At 58.5% G+C, this 24,225-nt stretch overlaps 10 non-coding genes and 1 pseudogene across 10 annotated transcripts; all 11 read left to right on the top strand.

The window, feature by feature from the left end:
- Nucleotides 1–1,908: 1,908 nt before the first annotated feature.
- Nucleotides 1,909–2,027, top strand: LOC145426503 (5S ribosomal RNA). Its single transcript, XR_013907213.1, has one exon. It is a non-coding gene; the product is annotated as a 5S ribosomal RNA (ribosomal RNA).
- Nucleotides 2,028–3,202: 1,175 nt separating this feature from the next.
- Nucleotides 3,203–3,321, top strand: LOC145427760 (5S ribosomal RNA). Its single transcript, XR_013908302.1, has one exon. It is a non-coding gene; the product is annotated as a 5S ribosomal RNA (ribosomal RNA).
- Nucleotides 3,322–4,455: 1,134 nt separating this feature from the next.
- Nucleotides 4,456–4,574, top strand: LOC145427759 (5S ribosomal RNA). Its single transcript, XR_013908301.1, has one exon. It is a non-coding gene; the product is annotated as a 5S ribosomal RNA (ribosomal RNA).
- Nucleotides 4,575–7,888: 3,314 nt separating this feature from the next.
- LOC145427284 (5S ribosomal RNA) lies at nt 7,889–8,007 on the top strand (annotated as a pseudogene).
- Nucleotides 8,008–9,971: 1,964 nt separating this feature from the next.
- Nucleotides 9,972–10,090, top strand: LOC145426502 (5S ribosomal RNA). The gene has a single exon (XR_013907212.1). It is a non-coding gene; the product is annotated as a 5S ribosomal RNA (ribosomal RNA).
- Nucleotides 10,091–11,740: 1,650 nt separating this feature from the next.
- Nucleotides 11,741–11,859, top strand: LOC145426500 (5S ribosomal RNA). Its single transcript, XR_013907210.1, has one exon. It is a non-coding gene; the product is annotated as a 5S ribosomal RNA (ribosomal RNA).
- Nucleotides 11,860–12,954: 1,095 nt separating this feature from the next.
- On the top strand, nt 12,955–13,073 carry LOC145427758 (5S ribosomal RNA). Its single transcript, XR_013908300.1, has one exon. It is a non-coding gene; the product is annotated as a 5S ribosomal RNA (ribosomal RNA).
- Nucleotides 13,074–14,442: 1,369 nt separating this feature from the next.
- Nucleotides 14,443–14,561, top strand: LOC145427264 (5S ribosomal RNA). Its single transcript, XR_013907997.1, has one exon. It is a non-coding gene; the product is annotated as a 5S ribosomal RNA (ribosomal RNA).
- Nucleotides 14,562–16,803: 2,242 nt separating this feature from the next.
- LOC145426553 (5S ribosomal RNA) lies at nt 16,804–16,922 on the top strand. Its single transcript, XR_013907263.1, has one exon. It is a non-coding gene; the product is annotated as a 5S ribosomal RNA (ribosomal RNA).
- A 2,313-nt stretch (nt 16,923–19,235) lies between these two features.
- Nucleotides 19,236–19,354, top strand: LOC145426966 (5S ribosomal RNA). The gene has a single exon (XR_013907688.1). It is a non-coding gene; the product is annotated as a 5S ribosomal RNA (ribosomal RNA).
- Nucleotides 19,355–20,450: 1,096 nt separating this feature from the next.
- On the top strand, nt 20,451–20,569 carry LOC145427756 (5S ribosomal RNA). The gene has a single exon (XR_013908298.1). It is a non-coding gene; the product is annotated as a 5S ribosomal RNA (ribosomal RNA).
- The last annotated feature ends 3,656 nt before the right edge of the window (nt 20,570–24,225 follow it).

Raw genomic sequence — 24,225 nt, 5'->3', positions numbered from 1 at the left:
GAGGCCACTTACACCACACCAGTGCCTGTGGCTTCTGGCTGAGGCCACTTACACCACACCAGGGCATTAGTTGCTATTGAGGCCAATTACACCACACCAGGGTCTGTGGCTCTTGCTCAGGCCACTTACACCACATCAGGGCCTGTGGCACTGGCTGAGGCCACTTACACCACACCAGGGCCTGTGGCTGCTGGCTGAGGCCACCTACACCACACCAGGGCATTAGTTGCTATTGAGGCCAATTACACCACACCAGGGTCTGTGACTCTTGCTCAGGCCACTTACACCACACTAGGGCCTGTGGCACTGGCTGAGGCCACTTACACCACACCAGGGCCTGTGGCTGCTGGCTGAGGCCACTTACACCACACCAGGGCCTGTGGCTGCTGGCTGAGGTCACTTACACCACACCAGTGCCTGTGGCTGCTGGCTGAGGGCACTTACACCACACCAGTGCCTGTGGCTTCTGGCTGAGGCCACTTACACCACACCAGGGCCTGTGGCTCTTGCTGAGGCCACTTACACCACACCAGGGCCTGTGGCTGCTGGCTGAGGCCACTTACACCACACCAGGGCCTGTGGCTGCTGGCTGAGGGCACTTACACCACACCAGTGCCTGTGGCTGCTGGCTGAGGCCACTTACACCACACCAGGGCATTAGTTGCTATTGAGGCCCCTTACACCACACCAGGGCCTGTGGCACTGGCTGAGGCCACTTACACCACACCAGGGCCTGTGGCTGCTGGCTGAGGCCACCTACACCACACCAGGGCATTAGTTGCTATTGAGGCCAATTACACCACACCAGGGTCTGTGACTCTTGCTCAGGCCACTTACACCACACCAGGGCCTGTGGCACTGGCTGAGGCCACTTACACCACACCAGGGCCTGTGGCTGCTGGCTGAGGCCACTTACACCACACCAGGGCCTGTGGCTGCTGGCTGAGGTCACTTACACCACACCAGGGCCTGTGGCTGCTGGCTGAGGGCACTTACACAACACCAGTACCTGTGGCTTCTGGCTGAGGCCACTTACACCACACCAGGGCCTGTGGCAGCTGGCTCAGGCCACTTACACCACACCAGGGCCTGTGGCTGCTGGCTGAGGCCACTTACACCACACCAGGGCCTGTGGCTGCTGGCTGAGGCCACTTACACCACACCAGTGCCTGTGGCTGCTGGCTGAGGCCACTTACACCACACCAGGGCATTAGTTGCTATTGAGGCCCCTTACACCACACCAGGGCCTGTGGCACTGGCTGAGGCCACTTACACCACACCAGGGCCTGTGGCTGCTGGCTGAGGCCACCTACACCTCACCAGGGCATTAGTTGCTATTGAGGCCAATTACACCACACCAGGGTCTGTGGCTCTTGCTCAGGCCACTTACACCACACCAGGGCCTGTGGCACTGGCTGAGGCCACTTACACCACACCAGGGCCTGTGGCTCTGGCTGAGGCCACTTACACCACACCAGGGCCTGTGGCTGCTGGCTGAGGCCATTTACACCACACCAGGGCCTGTGGCTGCTGGCTGAGGCCACTTACACCACACCAGGGCCTGTGGCTGCTGGCTGAGGCCACTTACACCACACCAGTGCCTGTGGCTTCTGGCTGAGGCCACTTACACCACACCAGGGCCTGTGGCTCTTGCTCAGGCCACTCACATCACACCAGGCCCTGCGCTTCTGGCCGAGGCCATCTTCACCAAACCAGGCCCTGTGCTGCTAGCTGTGGCCATGTACAACACACCAGGGCCTGTGCTGTTAGATAAATGCTAAACTGAGCCTTTGGGTTAGGGTATTATGGAAACATGCAGGTATGGTTAAAGGATTGTCTTCGTAACTTCAGGTACTTGCCACCTAATCAGTTGAATCCATAAATTGAGACATTGTGCTGGGGCCAGCAGCTTACGGCCATACCACCCTGAGCACGCCCGACCTCGTCTGATCTCGGAAGCTAAGCAGGGCTGGGCTTGGTTAGTACTTGGATGGGAGACTGCCTGGGAATACCTGGTGCTGTAAGCCTTTCATTTTCATGTCATTGAACCGCTTTTGATCCAGAGAAGGGGTGTATTAAAAGACCAAAAGCAGCTGCCCATTAATGAGGGCACATTAACGACATTGCTTTTGGCTGTTTTCCAATGTCTTGTGCTGCTAGCTGATGCCACCTACACCACACCAGGGCCTGAGTGACCGGCTGGGGCCACTTACACCACATCAGGGCCTGTGGCTCTGGCTGAGGCCACTTACACCACACCAGGGCCTGTGGCTGCTGGCTGAGGCCACTTACACCACACCAGGGCCTGTGGCTCTGGCTGAGGCCACTTACACCACATCAGGGCCTGTGGCTGCTGGCTGAGGCCACTTACACCACACCAGGGCCTGTGGCTGCTGGCTGAGGCCACTTACACCACACCAGGGCCTGTGGCTGCTGGCTGAGGCCACCTACACCACACCAGGGCCTTAGTTGCTATTGAGGCCAATTACACCACACCAGGGTCTGTGGCTCTTGCTCAGGCCACTTACACCACACCAGGGCCTGTGGCTGCTGGCTGAGGCCACTTACACCACACCAGGGCCTGTGGCTGCTGGCTGAGGCCACCTACACCACACCAGGGCATTAGTTGCTATTGAGGCCAATTACACCACACCAGGGTCTGTGGCTCTTGCTCAGGCCACTTACACCACACCAGGGCCTGTGGCACTGGCTGAGGCCACTTACACCACACCACGGCCTGTGGCTCTGGCTGAGGCCACTTACACCACACCAGGGCCTGTGGCTGCTGGCTGAGGCCACTTACACCACACCAGGGCCTGTGGCTGCTGGCTGAGGCCACTTACACCACACCAGTGCCTGTGGCTTCTGGCTGAGGCCACTTACACCACACCAGGGCCTGTGGCTCTTGCTCAGGCCACTCACATCACACCAGGCCCTGCGCTTCTGGCCGAGGCCATCTTCACCAAACCAGGCCCTGTGCTGCTAGCTGTGGCCATGTACAACACACCAGGCCCTGTGCTGGTTCCTGAGGCCATCTTCAACAATCCAGGGCCTGTGCTGTTAGATAAATGCTAAACTGAGCCTTTGGGTTAGGGTATTATGCAAACATGCAGGTATGGTTAAAGGATTGTCTTCGTAACTTCAGGTACTTGCCACCTAATCAGTTGAATCCATAAATTGAGACATTGTGCTGGGGCCAGCAGCTTACGGCCATACCACCCTGAGCACGCCCGACCTCGTCTGATCTCGGAAGCTAAGCAGGGCTGGGCTTGGTTAGTACTTGGATGGGAGACTACCTGGGAATACCTGGTGCTGTAAGCCTTTCATTTTCATGTCATTGAACCGCTTTTGATCCAGAGAAGGGGTGTATTAAAAGACCAAAAGCAGCTGCCCATTAATGAGGGCACATTAACGACATTGCTTTTGGCTGTTTTCCAATGTCTTGTGCTGCTAGCTGATGCCACCTACACCACACCAGGGCCTGAGTGACCGGCTGGGGCCACTTACACCACATCAGGGCCTGTGGCTGCTGGCTGAGGCCACTTACACCACACCAGGGCCTGTGGCTGCTGGCTGAGGCCACTTACACCACACCAGAGCATTAGTTGCTATTGAGACCAATTACACCACACCATGGTCTGTGGCTCTTGCTCAGGCCACTTACACCACACCAGGGCCTGTGGCACTGGCTGAGGCCACTTACACCACACCAGGGCCTGTGGCTGCTGGCTGAGGCCACCTACACCACACCAGGGCCTTAGTTGCTATTGAGGCCACTTACACCACACCAGGGCCTGTGGCAGTGGCTGAGGCCACTTACACCACACCAGGGCCTGTGGCTGCTGGCTGAGGCCACTTACACCACACCAGGGCATTAGTTGCTATATAGGTCACTTACACCACACCAGGGCCTGTGGCACTGGCTGAGGCCACTTACACCACACCAGGGCCTGTGGCTCTGGCTGAGGCCACTTACACCACACCAGGGCCTGTGGCTGCTGGCTGAGGCCACTTACACCACACCAGGGCCTGTGGCTGCTGGCTGAGGCCACTTACACCACACCAGGGCCTGTGGCTGCTGGCTGAGGCCACTTACACCACACCAGTGCCTGTGGCTTCTGGCTGAGGCCACTTACACCACACCAGGGCCTGTGGCTCTTGCTCAGGCCACTCACATCACACCAGGCCCTGCGCTTCTGGCCGAGGCCATTTTCACCAAACCAGGCCCTGTGCTGCTAGCTGTGGCCATGTACAACACACCAGGCCCTGTGCTGGTTCCTGAGGCCATCTTCAACAATCCAGGGCCTGTGCTGTTAGATAAATGCTAAACTGAGCCTTTGGGTTAGGGTATTATGCAAACATGCAGGTATGGTTAAAGGATTGTCTTCGTAACTTCAGGTACTTGCCACCTAAATAGTTGAATCCATAAATTGAGACATTGTGCTGGGGCCAGCAGCTTACGGCCATACCACCCTGAGCACGCCCGACCTCGTCTGATCTCGGAAGCTAAGCAGGGCTGGGCTTGGTTAGTACTTGGATGGGAGACTACCTGGGAATACCTGGTGCTGTAAGCCTTTCATTTTCATGTCATTGAACAGCTTTTGATCCAGAGAAGGGGTGTATTAAAAGACCAAAAGCAGCTGCCCATTAATGAGGGCACATTAACGACATTGCTTTTGGCTGTTTTCCAATGTCTTGTGCTGCTAGCTGATGCCACCTACACCACACCAGGGCCTGAGTGACCGGCTGGGGCCACTTACACCACATCAGGGCCTGTGGCTGCTGGCTGAGGCCACTTACACCACACCAGGGCCTGTGGCTGCTGGCTGAGGCCACTTACACCACACCAGGGCATTAGTTGCTATTGAGGCCAATTACACCACACCAGGGTCTGTGGCTCTTGCTCAGGCCACTTACACCACACCATGGCCTGTGGCACTGGCTGAGGCCACTTACACCACACCAGGGCCTGTGGCTGCTGGCTGAGGCCACTTACACCACACCAGGGCATGTGGCTGCTGGCTGAGGTCACTTACACCACACCAGTGCCTGTGGCTGCTGGCTGAGGGCACTTACACCACACCAGTGCCTGTGGCTTCTGGCTGAGGCCACTTACACCACACCAGGGCCTGTGGCTGCTGGCTGAGGTCACTTACACCACACCAGTGCCTGTGGCTGCTGGCTGAGGGCACTTACACCACACCAGTGCCTGTGGCTTCTGGCTGAGGCCACTTACACCACACCAGGGCCTGTGGCTCTTGCTCAGGCCACTTACACCACACCAGGGCCTGTGGCACTGGCTGAGGCCACTTACACCACACCAGGGCCTGTGGCTGCTGGCTGAGGCCACCTACACCACACCAGGGCATTAGTTGCTATTGAGGCCAATTACACCACACCAGGGTCTGTGACTCTTGCTCAGGCCACTTACACCACACCAGGGCCTGTGGCACTGGCTGAGGCCACTTACACCACACCAGGGCCTGTGGCTGCTGGCTGAGGCCACTTACACCACACCAGGGCCTTTGGCTGCTGGCTGAGGTCACTTACACCACACCAGGGCGTGTGGCTGCTGGCTGAGGGCACTTACACCACACCAGTGCCTGTGGCTTCTGGCTGAGGCCACTTACACCACACTAGGGCCTGTGGCAGCTGGCTGAGGCCACTTACACCACACCAGGGCCTGTGGCTGCTGGCTGAGGCCACTTACACCACACCAGGGCCTGTGGCTGCTGGCTGAGGCCACTTACACCACACCAGTGCCTGTGGCTGCTGGCTGAGGCCACTTACACCACACCAGGGCATTAGTTGCTATTGAGGCCCCTTACACCACACCAGGGCCTGTGGCACTGGCTGAGGCCACTTACACCACACCAGGGCCTGTGGCTGCTGGCTGAGGCCACCTACACCACACCAGGGCATTAGTTGCTATTGAGGCCAATTACACCACACCAGGGTCTGTGGCTCTTGCTCAGGCCACTTACACCACACCAGGGCCTGTGGCACTGGCTGAGGCCACTTACACCACACCATGGCCTGTGGCTCTGGCTGAGGCCACTTACACCACACCAGGGCCTGTGGCTGCTGGCTGAGGCCATTTACACCACACCAGGGCCTGTGGCTGCTGGCTGAGGCCACTTACACCACACCAGGGACTGTGGCTGCTGGCTGAGGCCACTTACACCACACCAGTGCCTGTGGCTTCTGGCTGAGGCCACTTACACCACACCAGGGCCTGTGGCTCTTGCTCAGGCCACTTACACCACACCAGGGCCTGTGGCTGCTGGCTGAGGCCACTTACACCACACCAGGGCATTAGTTGCTATTGAGGCCAATTACACCACACCAGGGTCTGTGACTCTTGCTCAGGCCACTTACACCACACCAGGGCCTGTGGCACTGGCTGAGGCCACTTACACCACACCAGGGCCTGTGGCTGCTGGCTGAGGCCACTTACACCACACCAGGGCCTGTGGCTGCTGGCTGAGGTCACTTACACCACACCAGTGCCTGTGGCTGCTGGCTGAGGGCACTTACACCACACCAGTGCCTGTGGCTTTTGGCTGAGGCCACTTACACCACACCAGGGCCTGTGGCTGCTGGCTGAGGTCACTTACACCACACCAGTGCCTGTGGCTTCTGGCTGAGGCCACTTACACCACACCAGGGCCTGTGGCTCTTGCTCAGGCCACTTACACCACACCAGGGCCTGTGGCTGCTGGCTGAGGCCACTTACACCACACCAGGGCCTGTGGCTGCTGGCTGAGGGCACTTACACCACACCAGTGCCTGTGGCTGCTGGCTGAGGCCACTTACACCACACCAGGGCATTAGTTGCTATTGAGGCCCCTTACACCACACCAGGGCCTGTGGCACTGGCTGAGGCCACTTACACCACACCAGGGCCTGTGGCTGCTGGCTGAGGCCACCTACACCACACCAGGGCATTAGTTGCTATTGAGGCCAATTACACCACACCAGGGTCTGTGACTCTTGCTCAGGCCACTTACACCACACCAGGGCCTGTGGCACTGGCTGAGGCCACTTACACCACACCAGGGCCTGTGGCTGCTGGCTGAGGCCACTTACACCACACCAGGGCCTGTGGCTGCTGGCTGAGGTCACTTACACCACACCAGGGCCTGTGGCTGCTGGCTGAGGGCACTTACACCACACCAGTGCCTGTGGCTTCTGGCTGAGGCCACTTACACCACACCAGGGCCTGTGGCAGCTGGCTCAGGCCACTTACACCACACCAGGGCCTGTGGCTGCTGGCTGAGGCCACTTACACCACACCAGGGCCTGTGGCTGCTGGCTGAGGTCACTTACACCACACCAGGGCCTGTGGCTGCTGGCTGAGGCCACTTACACCACACCAGGGACTGTGGCTGCTGGCTGAGGTCACTTACACCACACCAGGGCCTGTGGCTGCTGGCTGAGGCCACTTACACCACACCAGGGACTGTGGCTGCTGGCTGAGGCCACTTACACCACACCAGGGCCTGTGGCTGCTGGCTGAGGCCACTTACACCACACCAGGGACTGTGGCTTCTGGCTGAGGCCACTTACACCACACCAGGGCCTGTGGCTCTTGCTCAGGCCACTCACATCACACCAGGCCCTGCGCTTCTGGCCGAGGCCATCTTCACCAAACCAGGCCCTGTGCTGCTAGCTGTGGCCATGTACAACACACCAGGCCCTGTGCTGGTTCCTGAGGCCATCTTCAACAATCCAGGGCCTGTGCTGTTAGATAAATGCTAAACTGAGCCTTTGGGTTAGGGTATTATGCAAACATGCAGGTATGGTTAAAGGATTGTCTTCGTAACTTCAGGTACTTGCCACCTAATCAGTTGAATCCATAAATTGAGACATTGTGCTGGGGCCAGCAGCTTACGGCCATACCACCCTGAGCATGCCCGACCTCGTCTGATCTCGGAAGCTAAGCAGAGCTGGGCTTGGTTAGTATTTGGATGGGAGACTACCTGGGAATACCTGGTGCTGTAAGCCTTTCATTTTCATGTCATTGAACCGCTTTTGATCCAGAGAAGGGGTGTATTAAAAGACCAAAAGCAGCTGCCCATTAATGAGGGCACATTAACGACATTGCTTTTGGCTGTTTTCCAATGTATTGTGCTGCTAGCTGATGCCACCTACACCACACCAGGGCCTGAGTGACCGGCTGGGGCCACTTACACCACATCAGGGCCTGTGGCTGCTGGCTGAGGCCACTTACACCACACCAGGGCCTGTGGCTGCTGGCTGAGGCCACTTACACCACACCAGGGCATTAGTTGCTATTGAGGCCAATTACACCACACCAGGGTCTGTGGCTCTTGCTCAGGCCACTTACACCACATCAGGGCCTGTGGCACTGGCTGAGGCCACTTACACCACACCAGGGCCTGTGGCTGCTGGCTGAGGCCACCTACACCACACCAGGGCATTAGTTGCTATTGAGGCCAATTACACCACACCAGGGTCTGTGACTCTTGCTCAGGCCACTTACACCACACCAGGGCCTGTGGCTGCTGGCTGAGGCCACTTACACCACACCAGGGCCTGTGGCTGCTGGCTGAGGCCACTTACACCACACCAGGGCCTGTGGCTGCTGGCTGAGGTCACTTACACCACACCAGTGCCTGTGGCTGCTGGCTGAGGGCACTTACACCACACCAGTGCCTGTGGCTTCTGGCTGAGGCCACTTACACCACACCAGGGCCTGTGGCTGCTGGCTGAGGCCACTTACACCACACCAGGGCCTGTGGCTGCTGGCTGAGGTCACTTACACCACACCAGTGCCTGTGGCTGCTGGCTGAGGGCACTTACACCACACCAGTGCCTGTGGCTTCTGGCTGAGGCCACTTACACCACACCAGGGCCTGTGGCTCTTGCTCAGGCCACTTACACCACACCAGGGCCTGTGGCTGCTGGCTGAGGCCACTTACACCACACCAGGGCCTGTGGCTGCTGGCTGAGGGCACTTACACCACACCAGTGCCTGTGGCTGCTGGCTGAGGCCACTTACACCACACCAGGGCATTAGTTGCTATTGAGGCCCCTTACACCACACCAGGGCCTGTGGCTGCTGGCTGAGGCCACCTACACCACACCAGGGCATTAGTTGCTATTGAGGCCAATTACACCACACCAGGGTCTGTGACTCTTGCTCAGGCCACTTACACCACACCAGGGCCTGTGGCACTGGCTGAGGCCACTTACACCACACCAGGGCCTGTGGCTGCTGGCTGAGGCCACTTACACCACACCAGGGCCTGTGGCTGCTGGCTGAGGTCACTTACACCACACCAGGGCCTGTGGCTGCTGGCTGAGGCCACTTACACCACACCAGGGCCTTAGTTGCTATTGAGGCCCCTTACACCACACCAGGGCCTGTGGCACTGGCTGAGGCCACTTACACCACACCAGGGCCTGTGGCTGCTGGCTGAGGCCACCTACACCACACCAGGGCATTAGTTGCTATTGAGGCCAATTACACCACACCAGGGTCTGTGGCTCTTGCTCAGGCCACTTACACCACACCAGGGCCTGTGGCACTGGCTGAGGCCACTTACACCACACCAGGGCCTGTGGCTGCTGGCTGAGGCCACTTACACCACACCAGGGCCTGTGGCTGCTGGCTGAGGCCACTTACACCACACCAGGGCCTGTGGCTCTTGCTCAGGCCACTCACATCACACCAGGCCCTGCGCTTCTGGCCGAGGCCATCTTCACCAAACCAGGCCCTGTGCTGCTAGCTGTGGCCATGTACAACACACCAGGCCCTGTGCTGGTTCCTGAGGCCATCTTCAACAATCCAGGGCCTGTGCTGTTAGATAAATGCTAAACTGAGCCTTTGGGTTAGGGTATTATGCAAACATGCAGGTATGGTTAAAGGATTGTCTTCGTAACTTCAGGTACTTGCCACCTAATCAGTTGAATCCATAAATTGAGACATTGTGCTGGGGCCAGCAGCTTACGGCCATACCACCCTGAGCACGCCCGACCTCGTCTGATCTCGGAAGCTAAGCAGGGCTGGGCTTGGTTAGTACTTGGATGGGAGACTGCCTGGGAATACCTGGTGCTGTAAGCCTTTGTTTTTCATGTCATTGAACCGCTTTTGATCCAGAGAAGGGGTGTATTAAAAGACCAAAAGCAGCTGCCCATTAATGAGGGCACATTAACGACATTGCTTTTGGCTGTTTTCCAATGTCTTGTGCTGCTAGCTGATGCCACCTACACCACACCAGGGCCTGAGTGACCGGCTGGGGCCACTTACACCACATCAGGGCCTGTGGCTGCTGGCTGAGGCCACTTACACCACACCAGGGCCTGTGGCTGCTGGCTGAGGCCACTTACACCACACCAGGGCATTAGTTGCTATTGAGGCCAATTACACCACACCAGGGTCTGTGGCTCTTGCTCAGGCCACTTACACCACATCAGGGCCTGTGGCACTGGCTGAGGCCACTTACACCACACCAGGGCCTGTGGCTGCTGGCTGAGGCCACCTACACCACACCAGGGCATTAGTTGCTATTGAGGCCAATTACACCACACCAGGGTCTGTGACTCTTGCTCAGGCCACTTACACCACACTAGGGCCTGTGGCACTGGCTGACGCCACTTACACCACACCAGGGCCTGTGGCTGCTGGCTCAGGCCACTTACACCACACCAGGGCCTGTGGCTGCTGGCTGAGGCCACTTACACCACACCAGGGCCTGTGGCTGCTGGCTGAGGCCACTTACACCACACCAGTGCCTGTGGCTGCTGGCTGAGGCCACTTACACCACACCAGGGCCTGTGGCTGCTGGCTGAGGTCACTTACACCACACCAGGGCCTGTGGCTGCTGGCTGAGGGCACTTACACCACACCAGTGCCTGTGGCTTCTGGCTGAGGCCACTTACACCACACCAGGGCCTGTGGCAGCTGGCTCAGGCCACTTACACCACACCAGGGCCTGTGGCTGCTGGCTGAGGCCACTTACACCACACCAGGGCCTGTGGCTGCTGGCTGAGGCCACTTACACCACACCAGGGCATTAGTTGCTATTGAGGCCCCTTACACCACACCAGGGCCTGTGGCACTGGCTGAGGCCACTTACACCACACCAGGGCCTGTGGCTGCTGGCTGAGGCCACCTACACCTCACCAGGGCATTAGTTGCTATTGAGGCCAATTACACCACACCAGGGTCTGTGGCTCTTGCTCAGGCCACTTACACCACACCAGGGCCTGTGGCACTGGCTGAGGCCACTTACACCACACCAGGGCCTGTGGCTCTGGCTGAGGCCACTTACACCACACCAGGGCCTGTGGCTGCTGGCTGAGGCCATTTACACCACACCAGGGCCTGTGGCTGCTGGCTGAGGCCACTTACACCACACCAGGGCCTGTGGCTGCTGGTTGAGGCCACTTACAGCACACCAGTGCCTGTGGCTTCTGGCTGAGGCCACTTACACCACACCAGGGCCTGTGGCTCTTGCTCAGGCCACTCACATCACACCAGGCCCTGCGCTTCTGGCCGAGGCCATCTTCACCAAACCAGGCCCTGTGCTGCTAGCTGTGGCCATGTACAACACACCAGGGCCTGTGCTGTTAGATAAATGCTAAACTGAGCCTTTGGGTTAGGGTATTATGCAAACATGCAGGTATGGTTAAAGGATTGTCTTCGTAACTTCAGGTACTTGCCACCTAATCAGTTGAATCCATAAATTGAGACATTGTGCTGGGGCCAGCAGCTTACGGCCATACCACCCTGAGCACGCCCGACCTCGTCTGATCTCGGAAGCTAAGCAGGGCTGGGCTTGGTTAGTACTTGGATGGGAGACTGCCTGGGAATACCTGGTGCTGTAAGCCTTTCATTTTCATGTCATTGAACCGCTTTTGATCCAGAGAAGGGGTGTATTAAAAGACCAAAAGCAGCTGCCCATTAATGAGGGCACATTAACGACATTGCTTTTGGCTGTTTTCCAATGTCTTGTGCTGCTAGCTGATGCCACCTACACCACACCAGGGCCTGAGTGACCGGCTGGGGCCACTTACACCACATCAGGGCCTGTGGCTGCTGGCTGAGGCCACTTACACCACACCAGGGCCTGTGGCTGCTGGCTGAGGCCACTTACACCACACCAGGGCCTGTGGCTGCTGGCTGAGGCCACCTACACCACACCAGGGCCTTAGTTGCTATTGAGGCCAATTACACCACACCAGGGTCTGTGGCTCTTGCTCAGGCCACTTACACCACACCAGGGCCTGTGGCTGCTGGCTGAGGCCACTTACACCACACCAGGGCATTAGTTGCTATTGAGGCCACTTACACCACACCAGGGCCAGTGGCTGCTGGCTGAGGCCACCTACACCACACCAGGGCATTAGTTGCTATTGAGGCCAATTACACCACACCAGGGTCTGTGGCTCTTGCTCAGGCCACTTACACCACACCAGGGCCTGTGGCACTGGCTGAGGCCACTTACACCACACCAGGGCCTGTGGCTCTGGCTGAGGCCACTTACACCACACCAGGGCCTGTGGCTGCTGGCTGAGGCCACTTACACCACACCAGGGCCTGTGGCTGCTGGCTGAGGCCACTTACACCACACCAGTGCCTGTGGCTTCTGGCTGAGGCCACTTACACCACACCAGGGCCTGTGGCTCTTGCTCAGGCCACTCACATCACACCAGGCCCTGCGCTTCTGGCCGAGGCCATCTTCACCAAACCAGGCCCTGTGCTGCTAGCTGTGGCCATGTACAACACACCAGGCCCTGTGCTGGTTCCTGAGGCCATCTTCAACAATCCAGGGCCTGTGCTGTTAGATAAATGCTAAACTGAGCCTTTGGGTTAGGGTATTATGCAAACATGCAGGTATGGTTAAAGGATTGTCTTCGTAACTTCAGGTACTTGCCACCTAATCAGTTGAATCCATAAATTGAGACATTGTGCTGGGGCCAGCAGCTTACGGCCATACCACCCTGAGCACGCCCGACCTCGTCTGATCTCGGAAGCTAAGCAGGGCTGGGCTTGGTTAGTACTTGGATGGGAGACTACCTGGGAATACCTGGTGCTGTAAGCCTTTCATTTTCATGTCATTGAACCGCTTTTGATCCAGAGAAGGGGTGTATTAAAAGACCAAAAGCAGCTGCCCATTAATGAGGGCACATTAACGACATTGCTTTTGGCTGTTTTCCAATGTCTTGTGCTGCTAGCTGATGCCACCTACACCACACCAGGGCCTGAGTGACCGGCTGGGGCCACTTACACCACATCAGGGCCTGTGGCTGCTGGCTGAGGCCACTTACACCACACCAGGGCCTGTGGCTGCTGGCTGAGGCCACTTACACCACACCAGAGCATTAGTTGCTATTGAGACCAATTACACCACACCAGGGTCTGTGGCTCTTGCTCAGGCCACTTACACCACACCAGGGCCTGTGGCACTGGCTGAGGCCACTTACACCACACCAGGGCCTGTGGCTGCTGGCTGAGGCCACCTACACCACACCAGGGCCTTAGTTGCTATTGAGGCCACTTACACCACACCAGGGCCTGTGGCAGTGGCTGAGGCCACTTACACCACACCAGGGCCTGTGGCTGCTGGCTGAGGCCACTTACACCACACCAGGGCATTAGTTGCTATTGAGGCCACTTACACCACACCAGGGCCTGTGGCTGCTGGCTGAGGCCACCTACACCACACCAGGGCATTAGTTGCTATTGAGGCCAATTACACCACACCATGGTCTGTGGCACTGGCTGAGGCCACTTACACCACACCAGGGCCTGTGGCACTGGCTGAGGCCACTTACACCACACCAGGGCCTGTGGCTGCTGGCTGAGGCCACTTACACCACACCAGGGCATTAGTTGCTATTGAGGCCCCTTACACCACACCAGGGCCTGTGGCACTGGCTGAGGCCACTTACACCACACAAGGGCCTGTGGCTGCTGGCTGAGGCCACTTACACCACACCAGGGCCTGTGGCTGCTGGCTGAGGCCACTTACACCACACCAGGGCCTGTGGCTGCTGGCTGAGGCCACTTACACCACACCAGGGACTGTGGCTGCTGGCTGAGGCCACTTACACCACACCAGTGCCTGTGGCTTCTGGCTGAGGCCACTTACACCACACCAGGGCCTGTGGCTCTTGCTCAGGCCACTCACATCACACCAGGCCCTGCGCTTCTGGCCGAGGCCATCTTCACCAAACCAGGCCCTGTGCTGCTAGCTGTGGCCATGTACAACACACCAGGCCCTGTGCTGGTTCCTGAGGCCATCTTCAACAATCCAGGGCCTGTGCTGTTAGATAAATGCTAAACTGAGCCTTTGGGTTAGGGTATTATGCAAACATGCAGGTATGGTTAAAGGATTGTCTTCGTAACTTCAGGTACTTGCCACCTAATCAGTTGAATCCATAAATTGAGACATTGTGCTGGGGCCAGCAGCTTACGGCCATACAACCCTGAGCACGCCCGACCTCGTCTGATCTCGGAAGCTAAGCAGGGCTGGGCTTGTTTAGTACTTGGATGGGAGACTGCCTGGGAATACCTGGTGCTGTAAGCCTTTCTTTTTCATGTCATTGAACCGCTTTTGATCCAGAGAAGGGGTGTATTAAAAGACCAAAAGCAGCTGCCCATTAATGAGGGCACATTAACGACATTGCTTTTGGCTGTTTTCCAATGTCTTGTGCTGCTAGCTGATGCCACCTACACCACACCAGGGCCTGAGTGACCGGCTGGGGCCACTTACACCACATCAGGGCCTGTGGCTGCTGGCTGAGGCCACTTACACCACACCAGGGCCTGTGGCTGCTGGCTGAGGCCACTTACACCACATCAGGGCATTAGTTGCTATTGAGGCCAATTACACCACACCAGGGTCTGTGGCTCTTGCTCAGGCCACTTACACCACATCAGGGCCTGTGGCACTGGCTGAGGCCACTTACACCACACCAGGGCCTGTGGCTGCTGGCTGAGGCCACCTACACCACACCAGGGCATTAGTTGCTATTGAGGCCAATTACACCACACCAGGGTCTGTGACTCTTGCTCAGGCCACTTACACCACACTAGGGCCTGTGGCACTGGCTGAGGCCACTTACACCACACCAGGGCCTGTGGCTGCTGGCTGAGGCCACTTACACCACACCAGGGCCTGTGGCTGCTGGCTGAGGTCACTTACACCACACCAGTGCCTGTGGCTGCTGGCTGAGGGCACTTACACCACACCAGTGCCTGTGGCTTCTGGCTGAGGCCACTTACACCACACCAGGGCCTGTGGCTGCTGGCTGAGGCCACTTACACCACACCAGGGCCTGTGGCTGCTGGCTGAGGTCACTTACACCACACCAGTGCCTGTGGCTGCTGGCTGAGGGCACTTACACCACACCAGTGCCTGTGGCTTCTGGCTGAGGCCACTTACACCACACCAGGGCCTGTGGCTGCTGGCTGAGGCCACTTACACCACACCAGGGCCTGTGGCTGCTGGCTGAGGGCACTTACACCACACCAGTGCCTGTGGCTGCTGGCTGAGGCCACTTACACCACACCAGGGCATTAGTTGCTATTGAGGCCCCTTACACCACACCAGGGCCTGTGGCACTGGCTGAGGCCACTTACACCACACCAGGGCCTGTGGCTGCTGGCTGAGGCCACCTACACCACACCAGGGCATTAGTTGCTATTGAGGCCAATTACACCACACCAGGGTCTGTGACTCTTGCTCAGGCCACTTACACCACACCAGGGCCTTTGGCACTGGCTGAGGCCACTTACACCACACCAGGGCCTTTGGCACTGGCTGAGGCCACTTACACCACACCAGGGCCTGTGGCTGCTGGCTGAGGCCACTTACACCACACCAGGGCCTGTGGCTGCTGGCTGAGGTCACTTACACCACACCAGGGCCTGTGGCTGCTGGCTGAGGGCACTTACACCACACCAGTGCCTGTGGCTTCTGGCTGAGGCCACTTACACCACACCAGGGCCTGTGGCAGCTGGCTCAGGCCACTTACACCACACCAGGGCCTGTGGCTGCTGGCTGAGGCCACTTACACCACACCAGGGCCTGTGGCTGCTGGCTGAGGCCACTTACACCACACCAGTGCCTGTGGCTGCTGGCTGAGGCCACTTACACCACACCAGGGCATTAGTTGCTATTGAGGCCCCTTACACCACACCAGGGCCTGTGGCACTGGCTGAGGCCACTTACACCACACCAGGGCCTGTGGCTGCTGGCTGAGGCCACTTACACCTCACCAGGGCATTAGTTGCTATTGAGGCCAATTACACCACACCAGGGTCTGTGGCTCTTGCTCAGGCCACCTACACCACACCAGGGCCTGTGGCACTGGCTGAGGCCACTTACACCACACCAGGGCCTGTGGCTCTGGCTGAGGCCACTTACACCACACCAGGGCCTGTGGCTGCTGGCTGAGGCCATTTACACCACACCAGGGCCTGTGGCTGCTGGCTGAGGCCACTTACACCACACCAGGGCCTGTGGCTGCTGGCTGAGGCCACTTACACCACACCAGGGCCTGTGGCTCTTGCTCAGGCCACTCACATCACACCAGGCCCTGCGCTTCTGGCCGAGGCCATCTTCACCAAACCAGGCCCTGTGCTGCTAGCTGTGGCCATGTACAACACACCAGGGCCTGTGCTGTTAGATAAATGCTAAACTGAGCCTTTGGGTTAGGGTATTATGCAAACATGCAGGTATGGTTAAAGGATTGTCTTCGTAACTTCAGGTACTTGCCACCTAATCAGTTGAATCCATAAATTGAGACATTGTGCTGGGGCCAGCAGCTTACGGCCATACCACCCTGAGCACGCCCGACCTCGTCTGATCTCGGAAGCTAAGCAGGGCTGGGCTTGGTTAGTACTTGGATGGGAGACTCCCTGGGAATACCTGGTGCTGTAAGCCTTTCATTTTCATGTCATTGAACCGCTTTTGATCCAGAGAAGGGGTGTATTAAAAGACCAAAAGCAGCTGCCCATTAATGAGGGCACATTAAGGACATTGCTTTTGGCTGTTTTCCAATGTCTTGTGCTGCTAGCTGATGCCACCTACACCACACCAGGGCCTGAGTGACCGGCTGGGGCCACTTACACCACATCAGGGCCTGTGGCTGCTGGCTGAGGCCACTTACACCACACCAGGGCCTGTGGCTGCTGGCTGAGGCCACTTACACCACACCAGGGCCTGTGGCTGCTGGCTGAGGCCACTTACACCACACCAGGGCATTAGTTGCTATTGAGGCCACTTACACCACACCAGGGCCTGTGGCTGCTGGCTGAGGCCACCTACACCACACCAGGGCATTAGTTGCTATTGAGGCCAATTACACCACACCAGGGTCTGTGGCTCTTGCTCAGGCCACTTACACCACACCAGGGCCTGTGGCACTGGCTGAGGCCACTTACACCACACCAGGGCCTGTGGCTCTGGCTGAGGCCACTTACACCACACCAGGGCCTGTGGCACTGGCTGAGGCCACTTACACCACACCAGGGCCTGTGGCTGCTGGCTGAGGCCACTTACACCACACCAGGGCCTGTGGCACTGGCTGAGGCCACTTACACCACACCAGGGCCTTAGTTGCTATTGAGGCCACTTACACCACACCAGGGCCTGTGGCAGTGGCTGAGGCCACTTACACCACACCAGGGCCTGTGGCTGCTGGCTGAGGCCACTTACACCACACCAGGGCATTAGTTGCTATTGAGGCCACTTACACCACACCAGGGCCTGTGGCTGCTGGCTGAGGCCACCTACACCACACCAGGGCATTAGTTGCTATTGAGGCCAATTACACCACACCAGGGTCTGTGGCACTGGCTGAGGCCACTTACACCACACCAGGGCCTGTGGCACTGGCTGAGGCCACTTACACCACACCAGGGCCTGTGGCTGCTGGCTGAGGCCACTTACACCACACCAGGGCCTGTGGCTGCTGGCTGAGGCCACTTACACCACACCAGGGCCTGTGGCTGCTGGCTGAGGCCACTTACACCACACCAGGGCATTAGTTGCTATTGAGGCCCCTTACACCACACCAGGGCCTGTGGCACTGGCTGAGGCCACTTACACCACACCAGGGCCTGTGGCTGCTGGCTGAGGCCACCTACACCACACCAGGGCATTAGTTGCTATTGAGGCCAATTACACCACACCAGGGTCTGTGACTCTTGCTCAGGCCACTTACACCACACCAGGGCCTGTGGCACTGGCTGAGGCCACTTACACCACACCAGGGCCTGTGGCTGCTGGCTGAGGCCACTTACACCACACCAGGGCCTGTGGCTGCTGGCTGAGGTCACTTACACCACACCAGGGCCTGTGGCTGCTGGCTGAGGGCACTTACACCACACCAGTGCCTGTGGCTTCTGGCTGAGGCCACTTACACCACACCAGTGCCTGTGGCTTCTGGCTCAGGCCACTTACACCACACCAGGGCCTGTGGCTGCTGGCTGAGGCCACTTACACCACACCAGGGCCTGTGGCTGCTGGCTGAGGCCACTTACACCACACCAGTGCCTGTGGCTGCTGGCTGAGGCCACTTACACCACACCAGGGCATTAGTTGCTATTGAGGCCCCTTACACCACACCAGGGCCTGTGGCACTGGCTGAGGCCACTTACACCACACCAGGGCCTGTGGCTGCTGGCTGAGGCCACCTACACCTCACCAGGGCATTAGTTGCTATTGAGGCCAGTTACACCACACCAGGGTCTGTGGCTCTTGCTCAGGCCACTTACACCACACCAGGGCCTGTGGCACTGGCTGAGGCCACTTACACCACACCAGGGCCTGTGGCACTGGCTGAGGCCACTTACACCACACCAGGGCCTGTGGCTCTGGCTGAGGCCACTTACACCACACCAGGGCCTGTGGCTGCTGGCTGAGGCCACTTAAACCACACCAGGGCCTGTGGCTGCTTGCTGAGGCCACTTACACCACACCAGTGCCTGTGGCTTCTGGCTGAGGCCATCTTCACCAAACCAGGCCCTGTGCTGCTAGCTGTGGCCATGTACAACACACCAGGCCCTGTGCTGGTTCCTGAGGCCATCTTCAACAATCCAGGGCCTGTGCTGTTAGATAAATGCTAAACTGAGCCTTTGGGTTAGGGTATTATGCAAACATGCAGGTATGGTTAAAGGATTGTCTTCGTAACTTCAGGTACTTGCCACCTAATCAGTTGAATCCATAAATTGAGACATTGTGCTGGGGCCAGCAGCTTACGGCCATACCACCCTGAGCACGCCCGACCTCGTCTGATCTTGGAAGCTAAGCAGGGCTGGGCTTGGTTAGTACTTGGATGGGAGACTGCCTGGGAATACCTGGTGCTGTAAGCCTTTCATTTTCATGTCATTGAACCGCTTTTGATCCAGAGAAGGGGTGTATTAAAAGACCAAAAGCAGCTGCCCATTAATGAGGGCACATTAACGACATTGCTTTTGGCTGTTTTCCAATGTCTTGTGCTGCTAGCTGATGCCACCTACACCACACCAGGGCCTGAGTGACCGGCTGGGGCCACTTACACCACATCAGGGCCTGTGGCTGCTGGCTGAGGCCACTTACACCACACCAGGGCCTGTGGCTGCTGGCTGAGGCCACTTACACCACACCAGGGCCTGTGGCTGCTGGCTGAGGCCACCTACACCACACCAGGGTCTTAGTTGCTATTGAGGCCAATTACACCACACCAGGGTCTGTGGCTCTTGCTCAGGCCACTTACACCACACCAGGGCCTGTGGCTGCTGGCTGAGGCCACTTACACCACACCAGGGCATTAGTTGCTATTGAGGCCACTTACACCACACCAGGGCCTGTGGCTGCTGGCTGAGGCCACCTACACCACACCAGGGCATTAGTTGCTATTGAGGCCAATTACACCACACCAGGGTCTTTGGCTCTTGCTCAGGCCACTTACACCACACCAGGGCCTGTGGCACTGGCTGAGGCCACTTACACCACACCAGGGCCTGTGGCTCTGGCTGAGGCCACTTACACCACACCAGGGCCTGTGGCTGCTGGCTGAGGCCACTTACACCACACCAGGGCCTGTGGCTGCTGGCTGAGGCCACTTACACCACACCAGGGCCTGTGGCTGCTGGCTGAGGCCACTTACACCACACCAGTGCCTGTGGCTTCTGGCTCAGGCCACTCACATCACACCAGGCCCTGCGCTTCTGGCCGAGGCCATTTTCACCAAACCAGGCCCTGTGCTGCTAGCTGTGGCCATGTACAACACACCAGGCCCTGTGCTGGTTCCTGAGGCCATCTTCAACAATCCAGGGCCTGTGCTGTTAGATAAATGCTAAACTGAGCCTTTGGGTTAGGGTATTATGCAAACATGCAGGTATGGTTAAAGGATTGTCTTCGTAACTTCAGGTACTTGCCACCTAATCAGTTGAATCCATAAATTGAGACATTGTGCTGGGGCCAGCAGCTTACGGCCATACCACCCTGAGCACGCCCGACCTCGTCTGATCTCGGAAGCTAAGCAGGGCTGGGCTTGGTTAGTACTTGGATGGGAGACTACCTGGGAATACCTGGTGCTGTAAGCCTTTCATTTTCATGTCATTGAACAGCTTTTGATCCAGAGAAGGGGTGTATTAAAAGACCAAAAGCAGCTGCCCATTAATGAGGGCACATTAACGACATTGCTTTTGGCTGTTTTCCAATGTCTTGTGCTGCTAGCTGATGCCACCTACACCACACCAGGGCCTGAGTGACCGGCTGGGGCCACTTACACCACATCAGGGCCTGTGGCTGCTGGCTGAGGCCACTTACACCACACCAGGGCCTGTGGCTGCTGGCTGAGGCCACTTACACCACACCAGGGCATTAGTTGCTATTGAGGCCAATTACACCACACCAGGGTCTGTGGCTCTTGCTCAGGCCACTTACACCACACCATGGCCTGTGGCACTGGCTGAGGCCACTTACACCACACCAGGGCCTGTGGCTGTTGGCTGAGGCCACCTACACCACACCAGGGCATTAGTTGCTATTGAGGCCAATTACACCACACCAGCGTCTGTGACTCTTGCTCAGGCCACTTACACCACACCAGGGCCTGTGGCACTGGCTGAGGCCACTTACACCACACCAGGGCCTGTGGCTGCTGGCTGAGGCCACTTACACCACACCAGGGCATGTGGCTGCTGGCTGAGGTCACTTACACCACACCAGTGCCTGTGGCTGCTGGCTGAGGGCACTTACACCACACCAGTGCCTGTGGCTTCTGGCTGAGGCCACTTACACCACACCAGGGCCTGTGGCTGCTGGCTGAGGCCACTTACACCACACCAGGGCCTGTGGCTGCTGGCTGAGGTCACTTACACCACACCAGTGCCTGTGGCTGCTGGCTGAGGGCACTTACACCACACCAGTGCCTGTGGCTTCTGGCTGAGGCCACTTACACCACACCAGGGCCTGTGGCTCTTGCTCAGGCCACTTACACCACACCAGGGCCTGTGGCACTGGCTGAGGCCACTTACACCACACCAGGGCCTGTGGCTGCTGGCTGAGGCCACCTACACCACACCAGGGCATTAGTTGCTATTGAGGCCAATTACACCACACCAGGGTCTGTGACTCTTGCTCAGGCCACTTACACCACACCAGGGCCTGTGGCACTGGCTGAGGCCACTTACACCACACCAGGGCCTGTGGCTGCTGGCTGAGGCCACTTACACCACACCAGGGCCTTTGGCTGCTGGCTGAGGTCACTTACACCACACCAGGGCGTGTGGCTGCTGGCTGAGGGCACTTACACCACACCAGTGCCTGTGGCTTCTGGCTGAGGCCACTTACACCACACTACGGCCTGTGGCAGCTGGCTCAGGCCACTTACACCACACCAGGGCCTGTGGCTGCTGGCTGAGGCCACTTACACCACACCAGGGCCTGTGGCTGCTGGCTGAGGCCACTTACACCACACCAGTGCCTGTGGCTGGTGGCTGAGGCCACTTACACCACACCAGGGCATTAGTTGCTATTGAGGCCCCTTACACCACACCAGGGCCTGTGGCACTGGCTGAGGCCACTTACACCACACCAGGGCCTGTGGCTGCTGGCTGAGGCCACCTACACCACACCAGGGCATTAGTTGCTATTGAGGCCAATTACACCACACCAGGGTCTGTGGCTCTTGCTCAGGCCACTTACACCACACCAGGGCCTGTGGCACTGGCTGAGGCCACTTACACCACACCATGGCCTGTGGCTCTGGCTGAGGCCACTTACACCACACCAGGGCCTGTGGCTGCTGGCTGAGGCCATTTACACCACACCAGGGCCTGTGGCTGCTGGCTGAGGCCACTTTCACCACACCAGGGACTGTGGCTGCTGGCTGAGGCCACTTACACCACACCAGTGCCTGTGGCTTCTGGCTGAGGCCACTTACACCACACCAGGGCCTGTGGCTCTTGCTCAGGCCACTTACACCACACCAGGGCCTGTGGCTGCTGGCTGAGGCCACTTACACCACACCAGGGCCTGTGGCTGCTGGCTGAGGCCACTTACACCACACCAGGGCCTGTGGCTGCTGGCTGAGGTCACTTACACCACACCAGTGCCTGTGGCTGCTGGCTGAGGGCACTTACACCACACCAGTGCCTGTGGCTTTTGGCTGAGGCCACTTACACCACACCAGGGCCTGTGGCTGCTGGCTGGGGCCACTTACACCACATCAGGGCCTGTGGCTGCTGGCTGAGGCCACTTACACCACACCAGTGCCTGTGGCTTCTGGCTGAGGCCACTTACACCACACCAGGGCATTAGTTGCTATTGAGGCCAATTACACCACACCAGGGTCTGTGGCTCTTGCTCAGGCCACTTACACCACATCAGGGCCTGTGGCACTGGCTGAGGCCACTTACACCACACCAGGGCCTGTGGCTGCTGGCTGAGGCCACCTACACCACACCAGGGCATTAGTTGCTATTGAGGCCAATTACACCACACCAGGGTCTGTGACTCTTGCTCAGGCCACTTACACCACACTAGGGCCTGTGGCACTGGCTGAGGCCACTTACACCACACCAGGGCCTGTGGCTGCTGGCTGAGGCCACTTACACCACACCAGGGCCTGTGGCTGCTGGCTGAGGTCACTTACACCACACCAGTGCCTGTGGCTGCTGGCTGAGGGCACTTACACCACACCAGTGCCTGTGGCTTCTGGCTGAGGCCACTTACACCACACCAGGGCCTGTGGCTCTTGCTGAGGCCACTTACACCACACCAGGGCCTGTGGCTGCTGGCTGAGGCCACTTACACCACACCAGGGCCTGTGGCTGCTGGCTGAGGGCACTTACACCACACCAGTGCCTGTGGCTGCTGGCTGAGGCCACTTACACCACACCAGGGCATTAGTTGCTATTGAGGCCCCTTACACCACACCAGGGCCTGTGGCACTGGCTGAGGCCACTTACACCACACCAGGGCCTGTGGCTGCTGGCTGAGGCCACCTACACCACACCAGGGCATTAGTTGCTATTGAGGCCAATTACACCACACCAGGGTCTGTGACTCTTGCTCAGGCCACTTACACCACACCAGGGCCTGTGGCACTGGCTGAGGCCACTTACACCACACCAGGGCCTGTGGCTGCTGGCTGAGGCCACTTACACCACACCAGGGCCTGTGGCTGCTGGCTGAGGTCACTTACACCACACCAGGGCCTGTGGCTGCTGGCTGAGGGCACTTACACAACACCAGTACCTGTGGCTTCTGGCTGAGGCCACTTACACCACACCAGGGCCTGTGGCAGCTGGCTCAGGCCACTTACACCACACCAGGGCCTGTGGCTGCTGGCTGAGGCCACTTACACCACACCAGGGCCTGTGGCTGCTGGCTGAGGCCACTTACACCACACCAGTGCCTGTGGCTGCTGGCTGAGGCCACTTACACCACACCAGGGCATTAGTTGCTATTGAGGCCCCTTACACCACACCAGGGCCTGTGGCACTGGCTGAGGCCACTTACACCACACCAGGGCCTGTGGCTGCTGGCTGAGGCCACCTACACCTCACCAGGGCATTAGTTGCTATTGAGGCCAATTACACCACACCAGGGCCTGTGGCACTGGCTGAGGCCACTTACACCACACCAGGGCCTGTGGCTCTGGCTGAGGCCACTTACACCACACCAGGGCCTGTGGCTGCTGGCTGAGGCCATTTACACCACACCAGGGCCTGTGCTGTTAGATAAATGCTAA

This window comes from Astatotilapia calliptera, chromosome 3, assembly GCF_964374335.1.
Source record: "Astatotilapia calliptera chromosome 3, fAstCal68.1, whole genome shotgun sequence".
Classification (NCBI taxonomy): Eukaryota; Metazoa; Chordata; class Actinopteri; order Cichliformes; family Cichlidae; genus Astatotilapia; species Astatotilapia calliptera.
Note: the sequence above shows the minus strand (reverse complement) of the source record. Positions and strands in the feature narration are given on the sequence as shown.